A 19,725-nucleotide genomic window follows, 5' to 3' on the forward strand; every position below is an offset into this window, starting at 1 on the left:
AAGTAATACCCTAGAGCAGCAAAAAGCACATCCCGACACCCAGACCTTGGTTTCTAATGTCATTCTCCAATGAAAGGAACCAGGGGTCCTTAAAGAATGGCTGACTCTAGGCTGGGGTGGGGAAAACACAAATGAGCCCGGAACACTTAGTAGCACCAAAATGTAAGAACGTGCTCAAAAAATAAGAACAACAACAACAAAAACAGGGGCATATCAAATGGAAACAGGAACAAAGCTGAAAGAGCTTCAATGCCAAACACTGGAAAAATCTGAGCAATAAAATACATAATGTAATATTAAATTACACTGCAAAGTATCAAATAAATAGACCTGAACCCACACTGATACAACTGTGATTAACTGACTAGATAATAAATGGGGGAGAACAGGTCACTCTTCCTTACAGAAGAATTCCAAATACTTTATGTTGATGTTCCCTCCCTCCAGGAGGTGGAGCTTAATTAAGTCTCCCATTTCTTGAGTGTGGGTTGGATTTAATGACTTGCTTCCAAAGAAGAGAGTTTCGGGAGGAAGGAGCAGTAACTTTACAGTGCAAAAACCTGACAACCACTAACTCAGGACAAGGTCAAGGTCAACATCAACAGTGACAAGTCATATTAATAGTATGTATCCTTGATATGATGTGATGAAAACAGTACTTCACCTCTGTGGTCTTCTTTCCAAAACCCACAGTCACAGTCTAATCATGAGCAAACATTCCAATTGAGGGACATTCTACAAAATACCTGACCATTAGTCCTCATAACTGTCTAGGTCATAAAAAACAAGGAAAGAGTGAGAAACACAAGTCAGAAAAGATTACAAAGGAGACATGATGACTGAATGGTGAGATCCTATCTCACTTGCAGCCTCTGCCTACCACGCACAGGTGACTCTCCCACCCCAGCCTCCAAATAGCAGGACTACAGGTGTGCAAATTTAGTATGCCTGGCCAAATTTAGTATTCTGGATGGGATCCTGGAACAGAAAGACGCATTAGTGGAAAAACTAGTGGAGTTCAAATAAAGTCGGTAGTGATTTCTTAGTTCTTACAAAAAAATGCATCATGGTGATGTAAGATACTAACAGAGGGACCAGGCATGGTGGTTTATGCCTGTAATCCCAGCACTTCTGGAGGCTGAGACGGGCTGATCACAAGGTCAGGAGATTGAGACCATCCTGGCTAACACGGTGAAACTCCGTCTCTAGTAGAAATACAAAAAATTAGCTGGGTGTGGTGGCGGGCGCCTGTAGTCCCAGCTACTCGGGAGGCTGAGGCAGGAGAATGGCATGAACCCGGGAGGCAGAGCTTGCAGTGAGCTGAGATCGTGCTACTGTACTCCAGCCTAGGTGACAGAGCGAGACTACGTCTCAAAAAAAAAAAAAAAAAAAAAAAAAAAAGACACTAACAGAGGAAACTCAGTAGGAGATATTACAAGAACTTTCTAGACCATCTCTGCAATTTTTCTGTAATCTAAAATTATTCCACAATAAAGTATTCTTGAAAAAACCATACCCACATGGACATACCAATTTTAAAAATATTTTCTCACAGCTAAAAATAAAACAATGCAAAAGAATTTCATAGATTCAGGCATGGGCATTCTGCCTCTGAGTCCAGATTTGAGTTTGAGAATGATTTACAGACTAGAGAAGAAACATTCATTCTTTTCTTTCTTATTTTGTTTTAGACGGAGTCTCGCTCTCTTGCCCATCCCAGAGTGCAGTGGTGTGATCCTGGCTCACCTGCAGCCTCTGCCTCCCACACACAGGTGACTCTCTCACCCCAGCCTCCAAAGAGCAGGACTACAGGCATACAACACTATGCCTAGCTAAATTTTGTGTTTTTTGTAGAGACGAAGTTTTGCCATGTTGCCCAGGCTGGTCTCAAACTCCTGAGCTCAAGCAGTATGCCGGCCTCAGCCTTGCAAAGGGCCGGAATTACAGGTATGAACCACCACATCTGGCCCATTTATTATGTAAATAGCGTAAAACCTTACTTTCTACTTTCTCCTTGTCCGTATTCAGTGATCAAGACACACTGATTGTTGCTCCTCAATAGCTCCTTCCCACTGCCAATCAAGCGTCTGGTGAAAGGCCCTTGTCCCTCTAGATGAAGAAGTACCTGTCTCCTACCAACGCGACAAGATGGTGCTCTCTTTTCTCATTCCCATCAATTTTGCACAGCTGCTATATTCCTAAGATGCAGAGCTTTAAAGTTGACACCCTACTTTAAACACAGACACCCCCCAACACAAACACACACTTACACAAAAAGCCACAACATAATCACTGATACTGGCCCTTACCTCCCTCTCACCACACCTTCCCCAAGCACCCTACTCTCTAATAAATTTATTTCCTGAAGCCCACCACAACTTTGCTTTTTGTTTTTTAATATTTTGCATCCTGTATCAGACTGCGAGCTTCTAACAGCCGAGGAATAGCAATTTTATTTATACCAATTCATTGTCCACAGTCCAGCACAGGACTTCATGCAGAACAGGCCCTTAATAAGGTATTTTTTAAAATTTTCTCAAGAACCAAGTTTCCACATAAAATCAATTTGACAATCTCAAAAAAAAAGGCCGGGCGCACTGGTTCACGCCTGTAATCCCAGCACTTTGGGAGGCCGAGGCGGTGGATCACCTGAGGTCAGGAGTTTGAGACCAGCCTAACCAACATGGAGAAACCCCATCTCTACTAAAAATACAAAATTAGCCAGGCGTGTTGGCGCATGCTGTAATCCCAGCTACTTGGGAGGTTGAGGCAGGGGAATCCCTTGAACCTGGGAGGCGGAGGTTGTGATGAGTCTAGACAGCGCCATTGCACTCCAGTCTGGGCGACAAGAGCGAAACTCCGTCTCAAAAAACTAAATAAAAAAAAAACCTCCTTAATAACCAGCTAACAAGCGATGCTCAAAATTGGTCTTTTGACTGCATTCAACTCATGTTTTCAGTTTCATACCAACTCAACTGACATGCACCAAACTGACCTGGACTCCCGAGATAAGCATTTATCACTGACTGCAGCTGTGAGCAACCATGAGCCCATATGGGAACAAAAAAGCCAAACAGCTGTATGGTATAACTTAAAGTCCTTTAAACAAGTTGAACGAATGTGCATCTATACTGACTTGTTCCATAGGGTATAACCTAACTTTGAAACCAACATTTATACTCTCCATCATAAATTACACTAATACTTAAAGTATAGGAAATAGGAAAGTACAATGTAAGTCTCCGATTGATCCAACAATTGTGGGCACAATCAGCAAAATGTCTACAGCCAAGCCCTAGCTCTGTTCACGCCTCCAATCCCATTACCTGGTCACCCTCTATTCTCTTGCCTGCTGGATCAGGAGCAACCTACACATACTTCACACTGAAGCTGGAGAGAACAACAGTAGCAAAGCAGAAAAGGAGTCAGGGGAACACGAGCTGAGTTACCTGAAACCTCAGCTTCTGGGTCATCACCTGATTCCAAAACAATCCAAATACTGCTGGATCCTCATTATTCAAGGATTCTGTCCTCGTGAATTTGCCTACTTCCTAAAATTTATTTGTAACTCGAACAGTCAGTACTCCTGGACTTCCATGGTCATTTAAGGGACATGCAGAGAGCACCAAAAAATTTTTGTCCAACAAACACATTTCCAGCTGAGGCTGAACAAGTGGCCCTCTGCCTTCCTGTTTCAATTCTTATACAGTAAACAAGTTTCTCTTCATGGTACATTAGGTCTCAGGTTTTTCCCCTTCTTGTGTGTTCTCTGATGATTCCACTGTTTAAAACAGCCTCCAAACAAAATGCTTAAGTGCTGGTCTCGTGTTCCGTAAGCAGAAGAAGCCTGTGATGTGCCTTACAGAGAAAATATGTGTGTTCGATACACTTCATTCAAGCATGCGTTATAGTGCTCCTGGCCAGGAGTTTAATGTTGATGAATCAACCATATATATTAAATAAGCTGTTTTTAAACAAAAGCACACATAATATGAGGTTATGTATTAATCAGCTGATGAAAATGTCACCAGAAGTTTGCAGGAACTTAACCCTGTATTTCCCCTAGAAGCAGTGGTTCATTATTTGCTAATTCAGTGGTCAGAGTGACTTTATAGTATATAACTACCACAAATAACAAGATTAAGTGATAACAAGATTAAGTGATACTGCTAATAACAATATAAATTAATACTACTTAGTGAACCTTCTACTAGGATTTGCAAAGTCAAGAGCAAGAAAAACACAACATTCTAAGTAAAACAACTAAGATTATAGGGCTAATTTTCTAGATCCAACCTCCACCTGTGCCTGTTTTTAGACCACCCCCCCATTAGTGCCACAACATATTATAAAGTTTTGAAATTACATTTTCACCATCACATCTGTTTATGATAGCAATTCTGTCTCCTAAGAACTTCTGATTATAGCGGCACTAAAACAAACAATGGGTAAACTACGCAATACCAAGCAGTTTCACTCTATAAAGCGCTTACCTGATTGGATAGTCTCAATTACTTAATGCAGTGTCTGAGCACTCACAGTACTATACACACAGAAATAATCTATTTAGGTAAATACATACTCAGAATAAGTCTCTGGTTCTTTTTCATTGTTTACAAAAAACAATCTCTTATTTTAAAAAAGGGAGTGAGGAGGATGAGGGAGAGGAGATGAAGAGGAAGAAGAAAAACTAAAACTTTAGGCCAGGCTCGGTGGTTCACACCTGTAATCCCAGCACTTTGGGAGGCTGAGTTGGGTGGATCACAAGGTCAGGAGTTTAAGACCAGTCTGGGCAAGATGGTGAAACCCTGTCTCTACTAAAAATACAAAAATTAGCCAGGTATGGTGGCAGCCACCTGTGATCCCAGCTACTTGGGTGGCTGAAGCAGAGAACTGCTTGAAGCCGGAGGCAGAGGTTGCAATGAGCCAAGATCATGACACTGCACTCCAGCCTGGGCAACAGAGCGAGACTCTGTCTCAACAAAGCAAACAAACAAAACACTAAACCTTTAAATCTGTGTCCACAAAAAGCAATGGTTTTAAGTGCCAGTTTCATTTTTTATTCAATGAATAAATATTTCAGCTTTATCTTCTGCCCTCTTTCTGTATTTTTATTTAGAACAGTTATTTCCCAGAATGTGTTTCATGACAGTTATGCAAAAGAGTGGCTTAGTCAAGTCAATCGATTTTGGGAAACATACATTCTAGCCTCTCCGGCCTTAGAGAGGCAAGATGCAGATTAGAAGGGCTCAAAAAATGCTTGCAGTAAATAATAAACTTGTTTAATCCAAGTTTAATTTGGACCCAAAAAATAATTTGTCCATAACATCCTTTTACCAATAAACAAAGTAACAAACATTTATAAAATATTAAAATTTAATAAAATAGACTACAAAAAGAGATTACATAAAACAAATGTGTTCATAAGAACTAGTTTTAGTTTTGTTTCTTCTAGACCTGTTCTTGACAGTTGCACCAGAATGCAACCAATAAGCAGATAAATGTACACTGTACTATTCAGAAAATGTAATATGAAATCTGGATTCACTTGTAAACTCAATGCTTAAGTACACGCAATCCCAAGAGTGGTTTCCAAGAAAGCCATGAAAAAAAAAAACAGTGAAAATCCATTTTAAATAGAAGAGTTGGCATTTAACAGGCAGTAGTTAAACATGGACCACCGTATGTGTAAGATGCTTCAAAGGATTTAAAGGCAAAACGGAAATAAAATCAGGAAACATTATTGGAAACATTATATTCAACTCCCCAAATTAGTAAATAATCTGATAGTTTGACTTTCTCTTTATTAAGGAATCGTAACACTTCCTGATTCGAAGTATAAGAAATAATTTTTAAAACTTTCCTAAAAACAAATATAAGAAACTTGCATTTACAATTTTCAACATCTATTCCTAGTTACTGAACCTTGCCTAACTATCTACTTTAAAGACTGGGACTAAGATTCAAAAAAAACCTACTATTTCTTTATGAATACTATTAACTGTAAATGTGGTTGAAGGGCTGTTTTTCAACATCAGATGAGTGATTCTCTAGACTTTGCAATTCAGTGAGCAATAATAATAATTTCTGATATAGATCTAATATACTAGATGTCAATGTGACATCAAATCTATCTTTGCTCTCTTTAACCTAAAAACAAAACAGTTCCTAGCTTTTAAATAAAAGATATCTATTGTTGAAAATGTTAAACATGAATAGGACAAAATAAGAAATTTTAGATTATCTGCAATCTCTTCAGCCAGAAATAAGATTTTTAAAAACAGCTGTGAGGGCCATTTATTAGGCACGTGAGCCAGGCATTGCCAAAAACTCTTTGCTTTTCCTCCGATTTAATCATTTCAACTACCTGTAAATCTGTAAAGGAATCTCTTCAAAGAAAACTTAAGGCACTGAGAGATTAGGTATCTTGACTAAAGTCACACACCTAGTAAGGAGAAAGCAACAATTGGAATCTTTCTGTGGAGATGATTTCTACTCACATGTATATGATACATGAGTGTAATTTTAAATGAATATTCAACTATAGTATGCATTCTGTTTTGTAATCAGCTTTCATCACTGACATCTAGCCAAAAATATCTTCAGGAGCAACTAAAAAATAATCTTTTATTCCAAATTCTTTATTTGCTCTATCAAGCTATTCATTATAAATATTTAATATCTTGCTATTTTTTCTACAACTTTAAGCAATGCTACAATATATCCCTGCCACTTGATATTGTATGACCTTGGGTAGCTGGCTAACCTGTCTGTCTCCTCAAAGCCCTAGGAAAACTGAGTATTATCCTCTTTTTTCTATAAACTTTTTCCAGTTTCATAAACCAAAAAAAAAAAAAAGGCATTTTGTGCAAACTGCATGTTTAGTTTCTAGTGAAAATCATTTTTCATACACTTTAAACCATTTCTTTTTTTCCTTTATTCATTATATTAATATGTTTGCTTTTTTATTGAGTTGTAAAAATTCTTTGTGTTTTTTAAGGATAGTACCATTTATGCTGCAAATAATTTTATCCAATAATGTTCAGTCATTAATGTTTAGTTTCATACAAAAAGAAAAGACTGGTTAATAGAATAATAAAGTCAAAAATAAAAAAGAGGCCTGGCGCTGTGGCCCATGCCTGTAATCCCAGAACTTTGGGAGGCCAGTGGGGAGGAAGTGCTCGATGCCAGGAGTTCAAAACTAGCCAGGGCAACAAAGTGAGACCAATCCATCTCTACAAAAAACAACAGAAAAGAAGAGAATTACAGGTTGTCAATAGTGACTCTTTTTTTAAAACTTTATTTTGGAAGTACAGAAAGGCTGCAAAGATAGTACAGACAGTATGAGGTCCTTCCTTCCTTCAGTCAGGTTGTACCAATGTTTTCACATTAAAAATTATGAGAGCCGGGGAGAAATGACTAGATACCAAAGAAAAGCTGGGAGGGAAGAAACCTAAGTCAGCCCCCACAATAGGCAGTGAAGCATCAGAGTTAATAGCATTAGTTCTGGTGCCAGGTAGCCTGAATTCAAATCCCAGTTCTTCCTCCTTGAACAAGTTAGGTCACCTCTCCATACGATTATTATTACATATACAGACAGTATGATAAGACAGACAGTTTCTTCATCTGTAACACGATAACAGTAATAACAGTAGTAGCATCTACCTCATTAGGTTCTTCTGAGCATTAAATTAATACACGTAATTATAAATACTGACACATAACAAGCAGTCATCAAATGACTTTTATCTCCAGTTAACTGAGTTCTTCAAAGATTGAAACCTTTAGGCTTTATAACTTACCAGGAACTATCCTAATAATCCCTACACTGCACCAAAAGGAAAAATAAAAAAGAAAAGAAAAGAAAAAAAAAGCTTACATGATTTTTAAAGTTTTAAAGTTAAAACTTCTGATTTTTTTATGGCATAATCTATTAGACCCAAAGTATTAAACATGCACATCCAACTAACATTCCACTTTTTGTTGCTTTTGTAAACTCATTCTCATTCCTCTTAGTCATTCTCCTTACAGTGGTAAACATCCAACTTATATATAATTTCACAGAATTATATAACAATGACCTCATAGTTTATCAGAATCATAATTCACTCTGCAAGGACAACCATGAAATATGGAAGGAATAGTTTCATAAACCTGACAAGCCGCCTTCTATGAAGAAAAAAAAAAAAGATACTGTTACATACAGACAGCGTAAAACTCTGACACCCACAACTCCTTATCAAGTGGTGACAGTTTACCAATCAACGCTTCCTTCCCACTTTTCTGAAATCTAGCCCTCTATGACAAGCCAGCTACTTGTTTCTGGAATAAGCCAGAGTTGCTCCCACCACACATCATCTTTGCTTAAGCCATGCACCTGGGTTTTCTTCCAACCAGTCCACATGGCACCTGATGGCTTAGATCTGCTCAGCTCTTGGTACCTCCATCTCCTCCCTGAAACCTCCCCTCAGCCCCAGTCACTCTGATCCTTACTAATACCTCTTAAACATATATTTTCTATACCTGCACTATCTAACATGGTAGCCACTGAACACACCGGCTTTGGAATGCTTGACATGCCGCTGGTCCTGGGGAACATATGTTAGGATTTTGAAGAGCTGGTAAGAAAAGAGGAATGTAAATTATCTCAATAGGCTGTTATATAGATCACATGTTGAAATGGCAATGTTTTGGGGTGTACTGGTTAAATAACATTGATTTTACCCATTTCACTTTACCTTTTATAGTGTGGCTCCCAGAAAATTAAAAATTACACAGGTGGCTTGCATTATGTTCTATCTGACAGCAAGCACTGATATAACTTGTATTTTGACAATTGTATTGGGCAAACTGAGTCTTCAGCACTACTTTCTGAATAGTATTACTATAATAAAGGGGGGGGAAAACAGGCCAGGTGCAGTGGCTCACGGCTATAATCCCACCATTTTGGGCAGCTGAGGCAGGCAGATCACTTAAGCCTAGGAGTTTGAGACCAGCCTGGGCAACATGGTGAAATACTGTCTATACAAAAAATTAGCCAGGTGTGCTGGTGCATGCCTGCAGTTCCAGGTTTTTGGGAGGCTGAGGTGGGAGAATCACCTGAGCCTAGGAAGGTAGAGGCTGCAGTGAGCTGTGATCATACCTCTGCACTTCAGCCTGGGCAATGGGATGACACCCTGTCTCCAAAAAAAGAAAGAAAGAAAAAAATTAAAAAGCAAGTTGTTTAATAAGCAAAAACATCAATGGAGTATGATCAAAAGTACTTAAAAGGTTAGAGCTATGCTTTCTCTGTAATTCCTAGAGCCATCAAAGATGTTACAAGGAAGCTTCTTGCAACAGCAATGCTGTTACTTATAATTTCTGGAAAAAAATCCATATCTCGAAAAGACAATTACATCCCAAAACCTAGCCAGGCTACAAGTACATGGGTAATATATATCACAGTTCAACAGAGTAAACATGTGATGAGAACGAATGACTGGAAAGTACCTAAAACGATTAAAAATAAACTGAACTGAGACAATCTGAAAGAACTGAAACAGATGAAGGATGGCTTCATAGCTCATGACCTAGCTTTAGTCAAATCAAAATAAAGTCAAGTAAGTATGTACTGAGTTCCTATACGCAACACCACAGAAAGGACAGGAACAAATGGAACTGAAGAGTTACACAGAAATACAAAAAGAAAACATCTAAAAGTCTGTCACTAAGGGACTAGATCAAATGCAGTACAATGGAATACTATGACCAACTAAAATAAATGAACCTGATTAATGTCAACATGAAGAGACCTCAAAAAATACAGTAAGACTAAGGTAGGTTGCAGAATGATATATGAAGGATGATGGTATTCGGATGAACTTTAAAAAACACAAAACTGTGGTTACACAGCTATACAGAGAGTAAAGGAATTAAAAACACGGATTGGAAGGACACCCACCAAATTTTCAACAGTGATTTGCTCTAAAGGGAAGACTATGAGACTAAAGAAGGGAAAGAGTTACTTACACGGTTTCACTGATCCTATGTCAGACATATACACATAGACAGGAAAAAAGATTATGAGACAAAGAGATTATAGAAAGACCAGTGGGCACCTGGCTACTGTAAAATAACATCTCTGAACAAACTGACTATATACATCTGGACTCACTCTGTTCTCACAGCCCCACATGACAACCCAATGCCATATTCTTGCCTGTTACTGCAAGTTACAATTTATAGACTATATACTTCTCCATGGCAACATGATCTGTCAAAAAGGCAGGCATTTGCTCAGAGTCAGAGGAGACATTTTTCCTCTAAAGCACCCTGCTCATTCAAAAAACGCCAGAAACACCTATTCCGTTCAACTCCCCATTAAGTATCAACTTTAAAGCAACCATGTAACATTTGATCCAGCTCTTACCCAGAGCCTTAAGTGTATATCCCTGCAGCTGTTAAAAAGAAGAAAAAATTACATTTGATCCAAGTTCTCAGTCAAAATAAACTACATTATATCACATGGTATTACAAATCCTCCTTTCATTAATTGACAGGTATGGGCCCAGTGGAATATTTGCTGTGAGAAAATATATTCTCCTTGAATATACCATAAGATTGATAAAATAAACATTCCAAATAAATATTTTTATGTGCTTCTCACTTTTACAAGTTTCCATCTATCGTGTGAGTTTCCACAGATCTTTGGAACCCAAACTAGGGAACATTAAGACCTAAACCAAAAACAAAATTAGAGGAAATTTATTGTAGAAAAGAAAAAAATAAAGGGTTTTTTTTTTTTTTTTTTTTGGTGGTGATGGTTGCTGTTAAAGAGACATGGTCTCACTGTATTGCCCAGTGTGGAGTACAGTAGCTATGCACGGGAGCGATCATCATACAATACAGCCTGGAACTCCTGAGCTCAAGTGATTTTCAGCGTCACAAGAAACTGAGACTACAGGTGCATGCCACCAAGCCCAGCAACTAATTTCTTCTTAATGCTTAAAATTACTCAAGGAAGTTTATTAATGTTTTTAAAACGCAGGTTTTTAGTGAGATAAGCTCAATTCACAAATTATATTTGTTCTTCTTGATTACTTGGAGTCATTCTAACACAATGCTTAAGAGCACAAGTTTTAGAACCAGAGTCCCTGGATCATACCACTAGTTCTTCCACATACCATCTGTGTCAGCCCTGACAAATCAACTGCACTTTCAAAGCCTCTTCTGAAAAATGGAAATAATGCGTCCAATACATAATACAGGTGAAATGTTTAACACAGGGCCTGGCACACAGAAACTATCCAACAAATATTTGCTACTCATACTATTTATAAGCAAGAAGATTTTAAAATTAACCATTGCTTTCTCTAATTTAAACTGAAAAGAAAAATTTTAAAGGCTTTTTTTAGAATGATATGTTAAAAAAATTTTTTTATATTTATCTTTATTTTATTTATATATTTTTATATATTAGCAATAAACTTTCTTGGTTTACCCATTCATATCCAAATGAATTTCATTTTTTAAAAAAATAAACCATGAAGTATTCTGGTAAGTCAACCCTTCCCCCACAGCAGCTGTTGTGTGAAACTGACTCATGAAATGTAGACATAGAAATGAAATATTTGATCATCTGGTCCCATCCACTTGCCAACGTACTAGTAGGATTCTTTCATCCTATAATTTATTTTCAAATGCTCCAAATAAATTGCTTATTGGTTTTGTCAGAAATCAATCGAGGTTTAATATACACAAGAAAAATGTTCCTCATTTTGTCAAAGCTATAAATTCATTAACTTCTGACTACAACAAAAACAGAAGAAAGAATAAAGACATTTTCAACATTTTTAATGTTCTGAGTGACATTAGGGTACTTCTCACTTTCCAAGTAAAAAAAAAAATACCCAAATTAAATAATTTTTTCAATTGTTCTAGATAACATTATTTAAATAAAGATAAAATTGCTATTCCTAGAATCTTAGATGTACACAACATAGAAAAGACATTTGGTCACACATACTCAGAAGGTACAGGAGAATTTGCTTTGTCTTTCATTCTGCACATATGCCTCCAACAACAGTGATACACTGAGATACTTCTCTTATGTTACAGATGGGTGAGGTTTTCTGGTCCCATTTATTTGTTGAGCCTGTCTCGCCACTTAATATTAATTATTTATAACTGAAGTAAATGTAAAACTGGTCAAAATTATCTTTAATACTGGCCACTAACCACATAAAAATATGTTCAGCCTCACTCAGAATCAAAGAAATGTTATCTAAAGACCGATACAATTTTTCACTTCTCAGATTGGCAAAAGTGGTAAAGTTTAATGAAAATCCATCGCTGGCATGGACTTTTTATACACTGTTGGTGGAAATATAAACTGGTACAGCCTTTTCAATGAGCCATTTGGCAATAACTACCAAAATGTTAAAAATATATATATATAAAAGTTTACATATATATAAATATATATATACACACACACACACTTAGTCTCCGTAATTCCACTACCGGGGACCTAATTTATGCATCTACTCACAAAAAGCATCTACAAACACACACACACACACACACATATAATGATATTCACCACAGCACTATGTGTAAGGGGACACGGAATCGGGAAACACACTAAATGTTCATCCTTTGGGACTGCTAAGATAAATAATGAGGTATCCAGGGGAATACTGTGCTGCTGGACAGAATGAGGCTGACCTCTGAATCATCTCGTGGAAATATTTAAAAGAAAAGGCAAGAACTATGTGTATGAAATGATTCCATTTGTTTAACTTACAAAATATACCTAAATATCCTGATAGGATTATAAAAATTTTCATTCAAGTATATAAAAAGAAATTAGGAAATTTGGAACAGTAGTATACAGGAGGGAAACTTTCTCTTACGCTGTTTTAGACTGGGTTGCAAAGTGTTTGTACTTTTTATTTTTAAAAAATATTTTTAGGGCAGGCACAGTGTCTCACACCTCTAATTTCAGCACTTTGGGAGGCTGAGGCAGGGGGATCACTTGAGCTCAACCCCATCTCTACTAAAAATACAAATATTAGCCAGGCGAGGTGGCAGGCACCTGCAGTCCCAGCTATTCCGGAGGCCGAGGCAGGAGAATCACTTAAACCAAGGAGACAGAGGTTACAGTGAGCTGAGATCGCGCCACTACACTCCAGCCTGGGCAACAGAGTGAGACTCCGTCTCTAAAAAAATTTCTCTTCTTTTTAGTGAGACTCTGTCTCAACAAAAAATAAAAAAATAAAAAATAAAAAAAAATTTTTTAAATTCAGAAAAAAATGTTTGGCTTACAAAGATTCAACATTATTGCTTACACAATCTTTCATGAAACATTAAATTGGAGTTATCAATGTTAAATTCTGTCCTCCCAGGCCCCATCTGCTAAATAACAAGCTGGTCTTGTTGATTTCATTTCCTACTTCTTTGTCTACTAGAGAGTTGTCACTGAGAACCTTTCCTCATCTTGATCCCCCATAATTAGAACAGTCTTCTACATTACCTTGGTTATTTACTTCTATATTTTCACAGCCCATGGCAAATCCTGAATTCTCTGATACTTGTAACATTTAAAGCTGTCACATGCAACCTCACACCTGGCAACTACAAAGAGACATCCCAAAAAATATCTTTTAAGAAATGGTAATATCATTGGAATTAATATATAGTCTCCAACAACAATTGCTTTTAAAAGAGAAAGGTAAGTTCAGGTTCATTTGCTGTTTATTTGCTTGATTTCCAGGAGGGGAAGAGTAATTTTTTAATATTATACCTCTCATTTTCAAACGTTCTTGAATACATATATGCAAATGTAAAAACAAATGGCTATACTAAATTACTGAATCTATACTAACCATATTTAACTACACTGAAACTATTTCTACCCAAAATGGAAAATTACCTCCTAACAGTATAAAACATTGAGAACATCAAGCTAAACATGATAATGAATGAATCTGAGAAAACACCACTGTCAACTTTCAAAACTTTATTCTGCAACATACAGTCCTAGTCAAGATAATTTATCATTCATAGCAGTAATGAAAAAGACCATTTAGCACTCCATTAAATCTAACATTCTTAAAAAGGTACTCATAATGGTGAAATGGTATAACTCAAATTCTGAGCGCATAAGCCTCCATTTCCCTTGCAAAATCTACCTCTTAGCACACAATTCCTGTTTACTGGATGCCTTTCTTCTTGTTCAATGACTCCACCCCTAATAGGACAAAACTAAAAATCTGAAGGAATCTATTTTTAGCACATTCACTGAGGTATTTTCTATTTAATAAACAGGATGCAAAAGTTGTTTATGCTTGACAAAAATCTGTCCTCTTTGTTCACTGTCCACTTACTAATACTGAACAATGGGAAATCTTTTAACAAACCACATTTAACGAAAGATAACTTTAGAATAATTTTGGGCTTAATATCCCTGCAATAATTATATTTCAGGATTTAAAATTACCATAATAACCTTTAAGGAAAAAAATTTAAAGTGCTCTGTGTTTTGTTTTGTTTTTAGATTTCTCCAATACCACACTCCATGTATTTTGGAGCAGGCTGTATACATGACAGGTAAAGGAAATACTGCTCAAAATGCCTAAGGTTTTTATTTTTCATTCTGTGCTTCAGATGTGTGTCTCACATTAAATAGGATGCCCTTCTCCAAGCCATAAGTATTACAGAAATATGACCTAAAATGAGACTGAAGAAACTATAGAGAAGAGGCTGCTGGGGAAGCAACAATCCTGTTAATGGAAACAGTTATGGAGTCTGTCATCTGACCCATGCATATCCAAGTTTCTTTCACCCTTTTCCACACAGCTTCATCATTGCACTTCCACGCTGTGGTATGAATTCTTCACCTATGGGTACCGCCCTCACTGGACTGTGAGTTCCCTGCATTATGCCTTACCAATCTGTGTATCCCAACGTACTTGGCAACACAGTGCCATACACACACAGTAGGTGTGCTCAAAAGTATCTGACATGCGACCAAGGGCCTCAAGTGTGCAAATGTGCCTTTCCTAGAGCTTTACACAATTATGACTTATGCCATATTCACCCATTCACTGAAAATGTTACCTAGTCAGATGCACCAAGTTGCCTGAGACTCTATTTCATGGAAAATTTACATTATTCTTCTGCTTTACCTATTTCAATTCATTACTGTCCCCAGAAGTTTCCCTCACATGGTAGTAAAGTTGGGTATCCTTCCAGTGCATATAAACTAACTATAATTTAGGAGTACATGACTGGTATCCTTGTTCTGTAATTTTTGGTTCAAATGGTGTCAGAGAAGAGTTTTATGCTTCAGTGAGGTAAACAAGTAGACAAAAAATATGCTTTAAGATTATTACACATTTCCTAATTCTTTCAATCACCCAAACTCAATATATAATTTCAAAATTATCTTGTCTACATCATTAAAAAAAAAAAAATCCCCAATGTAGAAATCATATTCTTTCACATGGATCTCTGTACTTCCCAAATGAATCAATTAACCCACCACAAGGGATCATTTCACTTATTTAGTACCATCTATTTACTCAAGCCAAAGAGATATGAACAGAGTAAAATTCTCTTAAAATTTAGCCTAAGGTATGAAATTATTCTTATCTCTCCCTACACCTGTTTAAACGTCAAAAGCTGAAAGAGATAAAGTTTTATTCAATGTGGCAGTGAAAACTATTACCAAACCAAATGCATCAGTATTAGTAACTTTAGCTGGATAACTTGGACACACTAAAACATAAACTTTATACTTCTCTACTTTCTATCAAAAAGGAAAAATAGTCTATATCAGTGCTTTTTAGATGTTTTGGGTATAGATACCCATCTTATACACATATGTGTGTGTGTTTGTGTATCTCCATCCATTTCAAATCAGAGCTCCTTTCAGCAATGTAGGGGTGGTATAAAACTGGTACCAATGTAAAATCTCTAAGGAGATACTTCTCATCCCAATACTTTCTTAGAGAAAGCTTGTGTATCAGGCCACATGACGTAAAATTAAACCATATCCATTAACATTATACTAATTAGTAATTCAGTCTGTGTGAAAGTCAATTATACCATGAAAATTAATAATGCAATAAAATCTTATGTGGACACATTTATCCCACTCAAGAAACGAATTTACGAACCCTAGCACATTAGTTGAAAGCTAATTACAAGTCACCAATTTTTTAACTCATTAAATCAATTCAAACAGGATAAAGAAACGTTTTCAAAGAATTACAGTTACTCTTTGTGCTTACAGGTAATGAGTTGCATGTATTTTTAATTTTTAAAATATTCTACCATGTAAGCATTTCAGAAATTTAAACCTCCCTTCCCAGTAAGTTTAAATCTTTGCAGGATTTTTTTTTTTTTTAATTTTATTTTTCACAAACTCATTCTCATTTCCTAGAATGATACCTCAGGTATAAATACCTTAAAAGGTGTGTTCTTTATTCTCTCTCATACACAAAAGTGCAAAATAACCCCAGTATTAAAGATGCTACTATGGTTACATGTTATAGATTAAACTGTATTCCCCTAAAATTCATATATTGAAGCCCTAATCCCAACGTGATAGTACTCGGAGATGGAGGCCTCTGGGAGATTACGTAATCAAGGTTGGATGAGATCATAAGGGAGGGGCCCTGGTCCAGTTGGACTGGTGTTCTTATATGAGAGGAGAGACAGAGCACCTGCTCTCTCCCTCTGCTCCTCCTCCATTTCTCCTCCAACGAGCAGAGGAAAGGCTGTGTGAGGACATAGCAGGAAAGCAGTCTGCAGGCCAGGAGCAGGCCTTCACCAGAAAATGAACTGACCAGAACCTTATTCTTGGACCTCTAGCCTCCAAGACTGTGAGAAAATAAATTTATGTTGTTTACGCCACCCCGTCTATGGTATTTTGTTATGGCAGCCCAAATAGACTAATACAGTAAACTTCTTAAACTAAGGTAAGTTTCAAAAGAGCGTTAAATGTAGTCAAATAAATTTCTAGGCCCACTGAACAGAGCCAAAATACAGTTACTACCAACCCCCCCACCTTTTCTGTTTACAAATAACCTATGATGATTACAAATTTACCTTCTTACACAGTTTTAGCATTAGCAACCAATGGCCATTAAGGACAGGAAGCCTAGGATCAAGGATGGCACTTTTCACAGTGGTCAGGAATACAGGCTTCAGGGGACAGTAGCCAGTTCAGGGGCAGGCTCTATTTTTTTAATGTCTACACATTTCCAAAAATTATTCCTTAAGAAAGGTTATCAAACTTTCTCATAACTTGATAAAAGTATATTATATTCAAGTTCAGTTGAAAGAAAATAATGTACACTTCAAACACCAGAAACTATTATTACAGTAAAATATCTCATTATAGAAAACAGAACTGAAATTTACATTTCAATTCAATTCAACATATTCAACATTAAACACTTCTAGCATGTCAAGTAGTGTGCTTGGCATTCACATTGTTTAGAGAAAATAAAGACATCTACCTATACATAGATGTCAAATAGTAGTTAAAAAGCATAGTAACCTTAAATCCCTAACCAGTGAAGTCCAAACTACGGTACTTACTGGACAACTCTTCTCTGGATTACAAATAAGCATCTCAAACTCTCCTTGTTCTAAACTAAGCTCTTAATCACTAGCACCACCAGCACCACCCACTGTTCACTGTCTTAATCAAACCGGGTCTTCCTGAAGTCCTTTTCTCCAATAATTAACATCCCCAGCCATCCAGAAACTTTCAAGTCATCCTTAAGTCTTCTTTCTTTCACACCCAAATCTAACATGAATAATGATTCCACTACTAATAAAATTACTTTGGAGAACTGTGCCAAGTGAAAAAGTGGCATTTAATAAAGTGCTTGTATCCAGAACATATGAAGAACTCTCACAACTCAAGGAAAAACAGCCACATTTTAAAAAATGCTAAATGCAATATAGTACACCTGGACTGGATCCTGAAGAAAAAGAAAACATGAGTGGAAAATCTAGCAAAATCCAAATAAAAGTCTGCAGTTAATGGTATTGATTCAATATTAATTTCTTACTTTTGACAAATGTACTTAAATTATTAACAGCAGGAGAACCTGAGTGTCAGGTATACATATGGAAACTCTCTGTACTATTTTGGCAACTTTTCTGTAAATCTAAATTTATTTCAAAACAAGGAATTAAGGCCAGGCACAGTGACTCACGCCTGTAATCCCAGCGCTTTGGGAGGCCAAGGCAGACAGATTACCTGAGGTCGAGAGTTTGAGACCAGCCTAGTCAACATGGTGAAACCCCATCTCTCTAAAAATACAGAAATTGGCCAGATATAGTGGTGGGGCACCTGTAATCCCAGCTACTCAGGAGGCTGAGGCTGGAGAATTGCTTGAACCCGGGAGATGGAGGTTGCAGTGAGCCGAGATCATGCCATTGTACTCCAGCCTGGGTGAAAAGAGTGAAACTCCATCTCAAAAAAAGAAAAGAAAGAAATTAAAATGGGAGCAAAATATTTGAAAAGAACTTCACCAAAGAGATATGGATGGAAAGTAAATATATGAAAGGTTTTCACTGTTAATGATTAAAGGAACTGCAATCCTGTACATGAATGTTCATAACAGCATCATTCATAAGAGCCAAAAGGTAGAAACAACCCAATGTTCGTCAACTGATGAATGGATACACAAAACGCAGTATTATCTATATAATGGAATATTACTTGTCCACAAAAAGAAATGAACTGGGCCAGGCACAGTGACTCACGCCTCTAATCCCAGCACTTTGGGAGGCCGAGGTGGGAGGATTGCTTGAGTACAAAAGTTCAACACCAGCTTGGGCAACATGGTGAAACATCATCTCTACAAAAAAATACAAAAATTAGCTGGGCATGGTGGCACACACCTATAGTACCAGCTACTCAGGAGGCTGAAACAGGAGAATCACTAGAGCCTGGAAGGTCAAAGCTGCAGTGAGCCATAATCACACCACTGCACTCCAGCCTGGGCACCAGAGTGAGACTCTGTCTCAAAAAACAAAGGAAAAAAAAAAAATGAAAGAAATGAACTGCTGATATATACTACAACATGGATGAATCTTGAAAACATGCTAAATCAAAGAAGCCAGTTCCAAAGACCACATATAAACTATTTACATGAAATGTCCAGAATAGGAAAATATATAGACAGACAGTAAACTGGTAGGTGCTTAGGACAGAAGGGATAGAGGATGAGGGTATAGCAATTTTCTTTTTGAGACTGATAAAATGTCCTAAAGTTGATTGTGATGATGGTTGCGTATATCCAGGAATATACTAAAAACCATTGATTATATACTTTAAATGGGTGAATTGTATGGTATGTGAATGATATCTCAATAAAGTTGTTTCTAAATTACAGAATTAAATACCACCACACGCCTATCCATCACACACCTATAAGATGGCTTACAAAATAAAACTGACACGTGTAAGTGCTGATGAGGATGCAGAATTGAAACTTTTGTACATTGCAGGTAGAAATAAAATAGGATATAGTTGCTTTAGGAAGGAGTTTGTTAGTTGCTCATAAAGTTAAACATACACTTATCATATATCCTAAGAATCTCACATTTAGGTATTTATCAAGAAAAAGGAAAACATATGTCCATATTAATACTATATATAAACACTTATAGCAGCTTCATTCATAACTGCCAAAAACTAGAGGCAATCTAAACATTCAT

General features: G+C 36.9%; 1 protein-coding gene and 1 long non-coding RNA gene across 7 annotated transcripts in view; both read right to left on the reverse strand.

The window, feature by feature from the left end:
• The window catches only part of LOC105488645 (Rap guanine nucleotide exchange factor 2), a 259,652-nt gene that overhangs the window by 209,529 nt on the left and 30,398 nt on the right, over positions 1-19,725 (reverse strand). The window lies entirely within an intron of this gene.
• The window catches only part of LOC139362295 (uncharacterized), a 44,157-nt gene that overhangs the window by 19,955 nt on the left and 4,477 nt on the right, over positions 1-19,725 (reverse strand). The window contains exon 2 of the long non-coding RNA XR_011620864.1: positions 1-18,475. This exon is cut by the window's left edge and continues 19,955 nt beyond it. This is a non-coding gene — a long non-coding RNA (uncharacterized lncRNA). The remainder of the gene's footprint in view (positions 18,476-19,725) is intronic.

This window comes from Macaca nemestrina, chromosome 3, assembly GCF_043159975.1.
Source record: "Macaca nemestrina isolate mMacNem1 chromosome 3, mMacNem.hap1, whole genome shotgun sequence".
Taxonomy (NCBI): domain Eukaryota; kingdom Metazoa; phylum Chordata; class Mammalia; order Primates; family Cercopithecidae; genus Macaca; species Macaca nemestrina.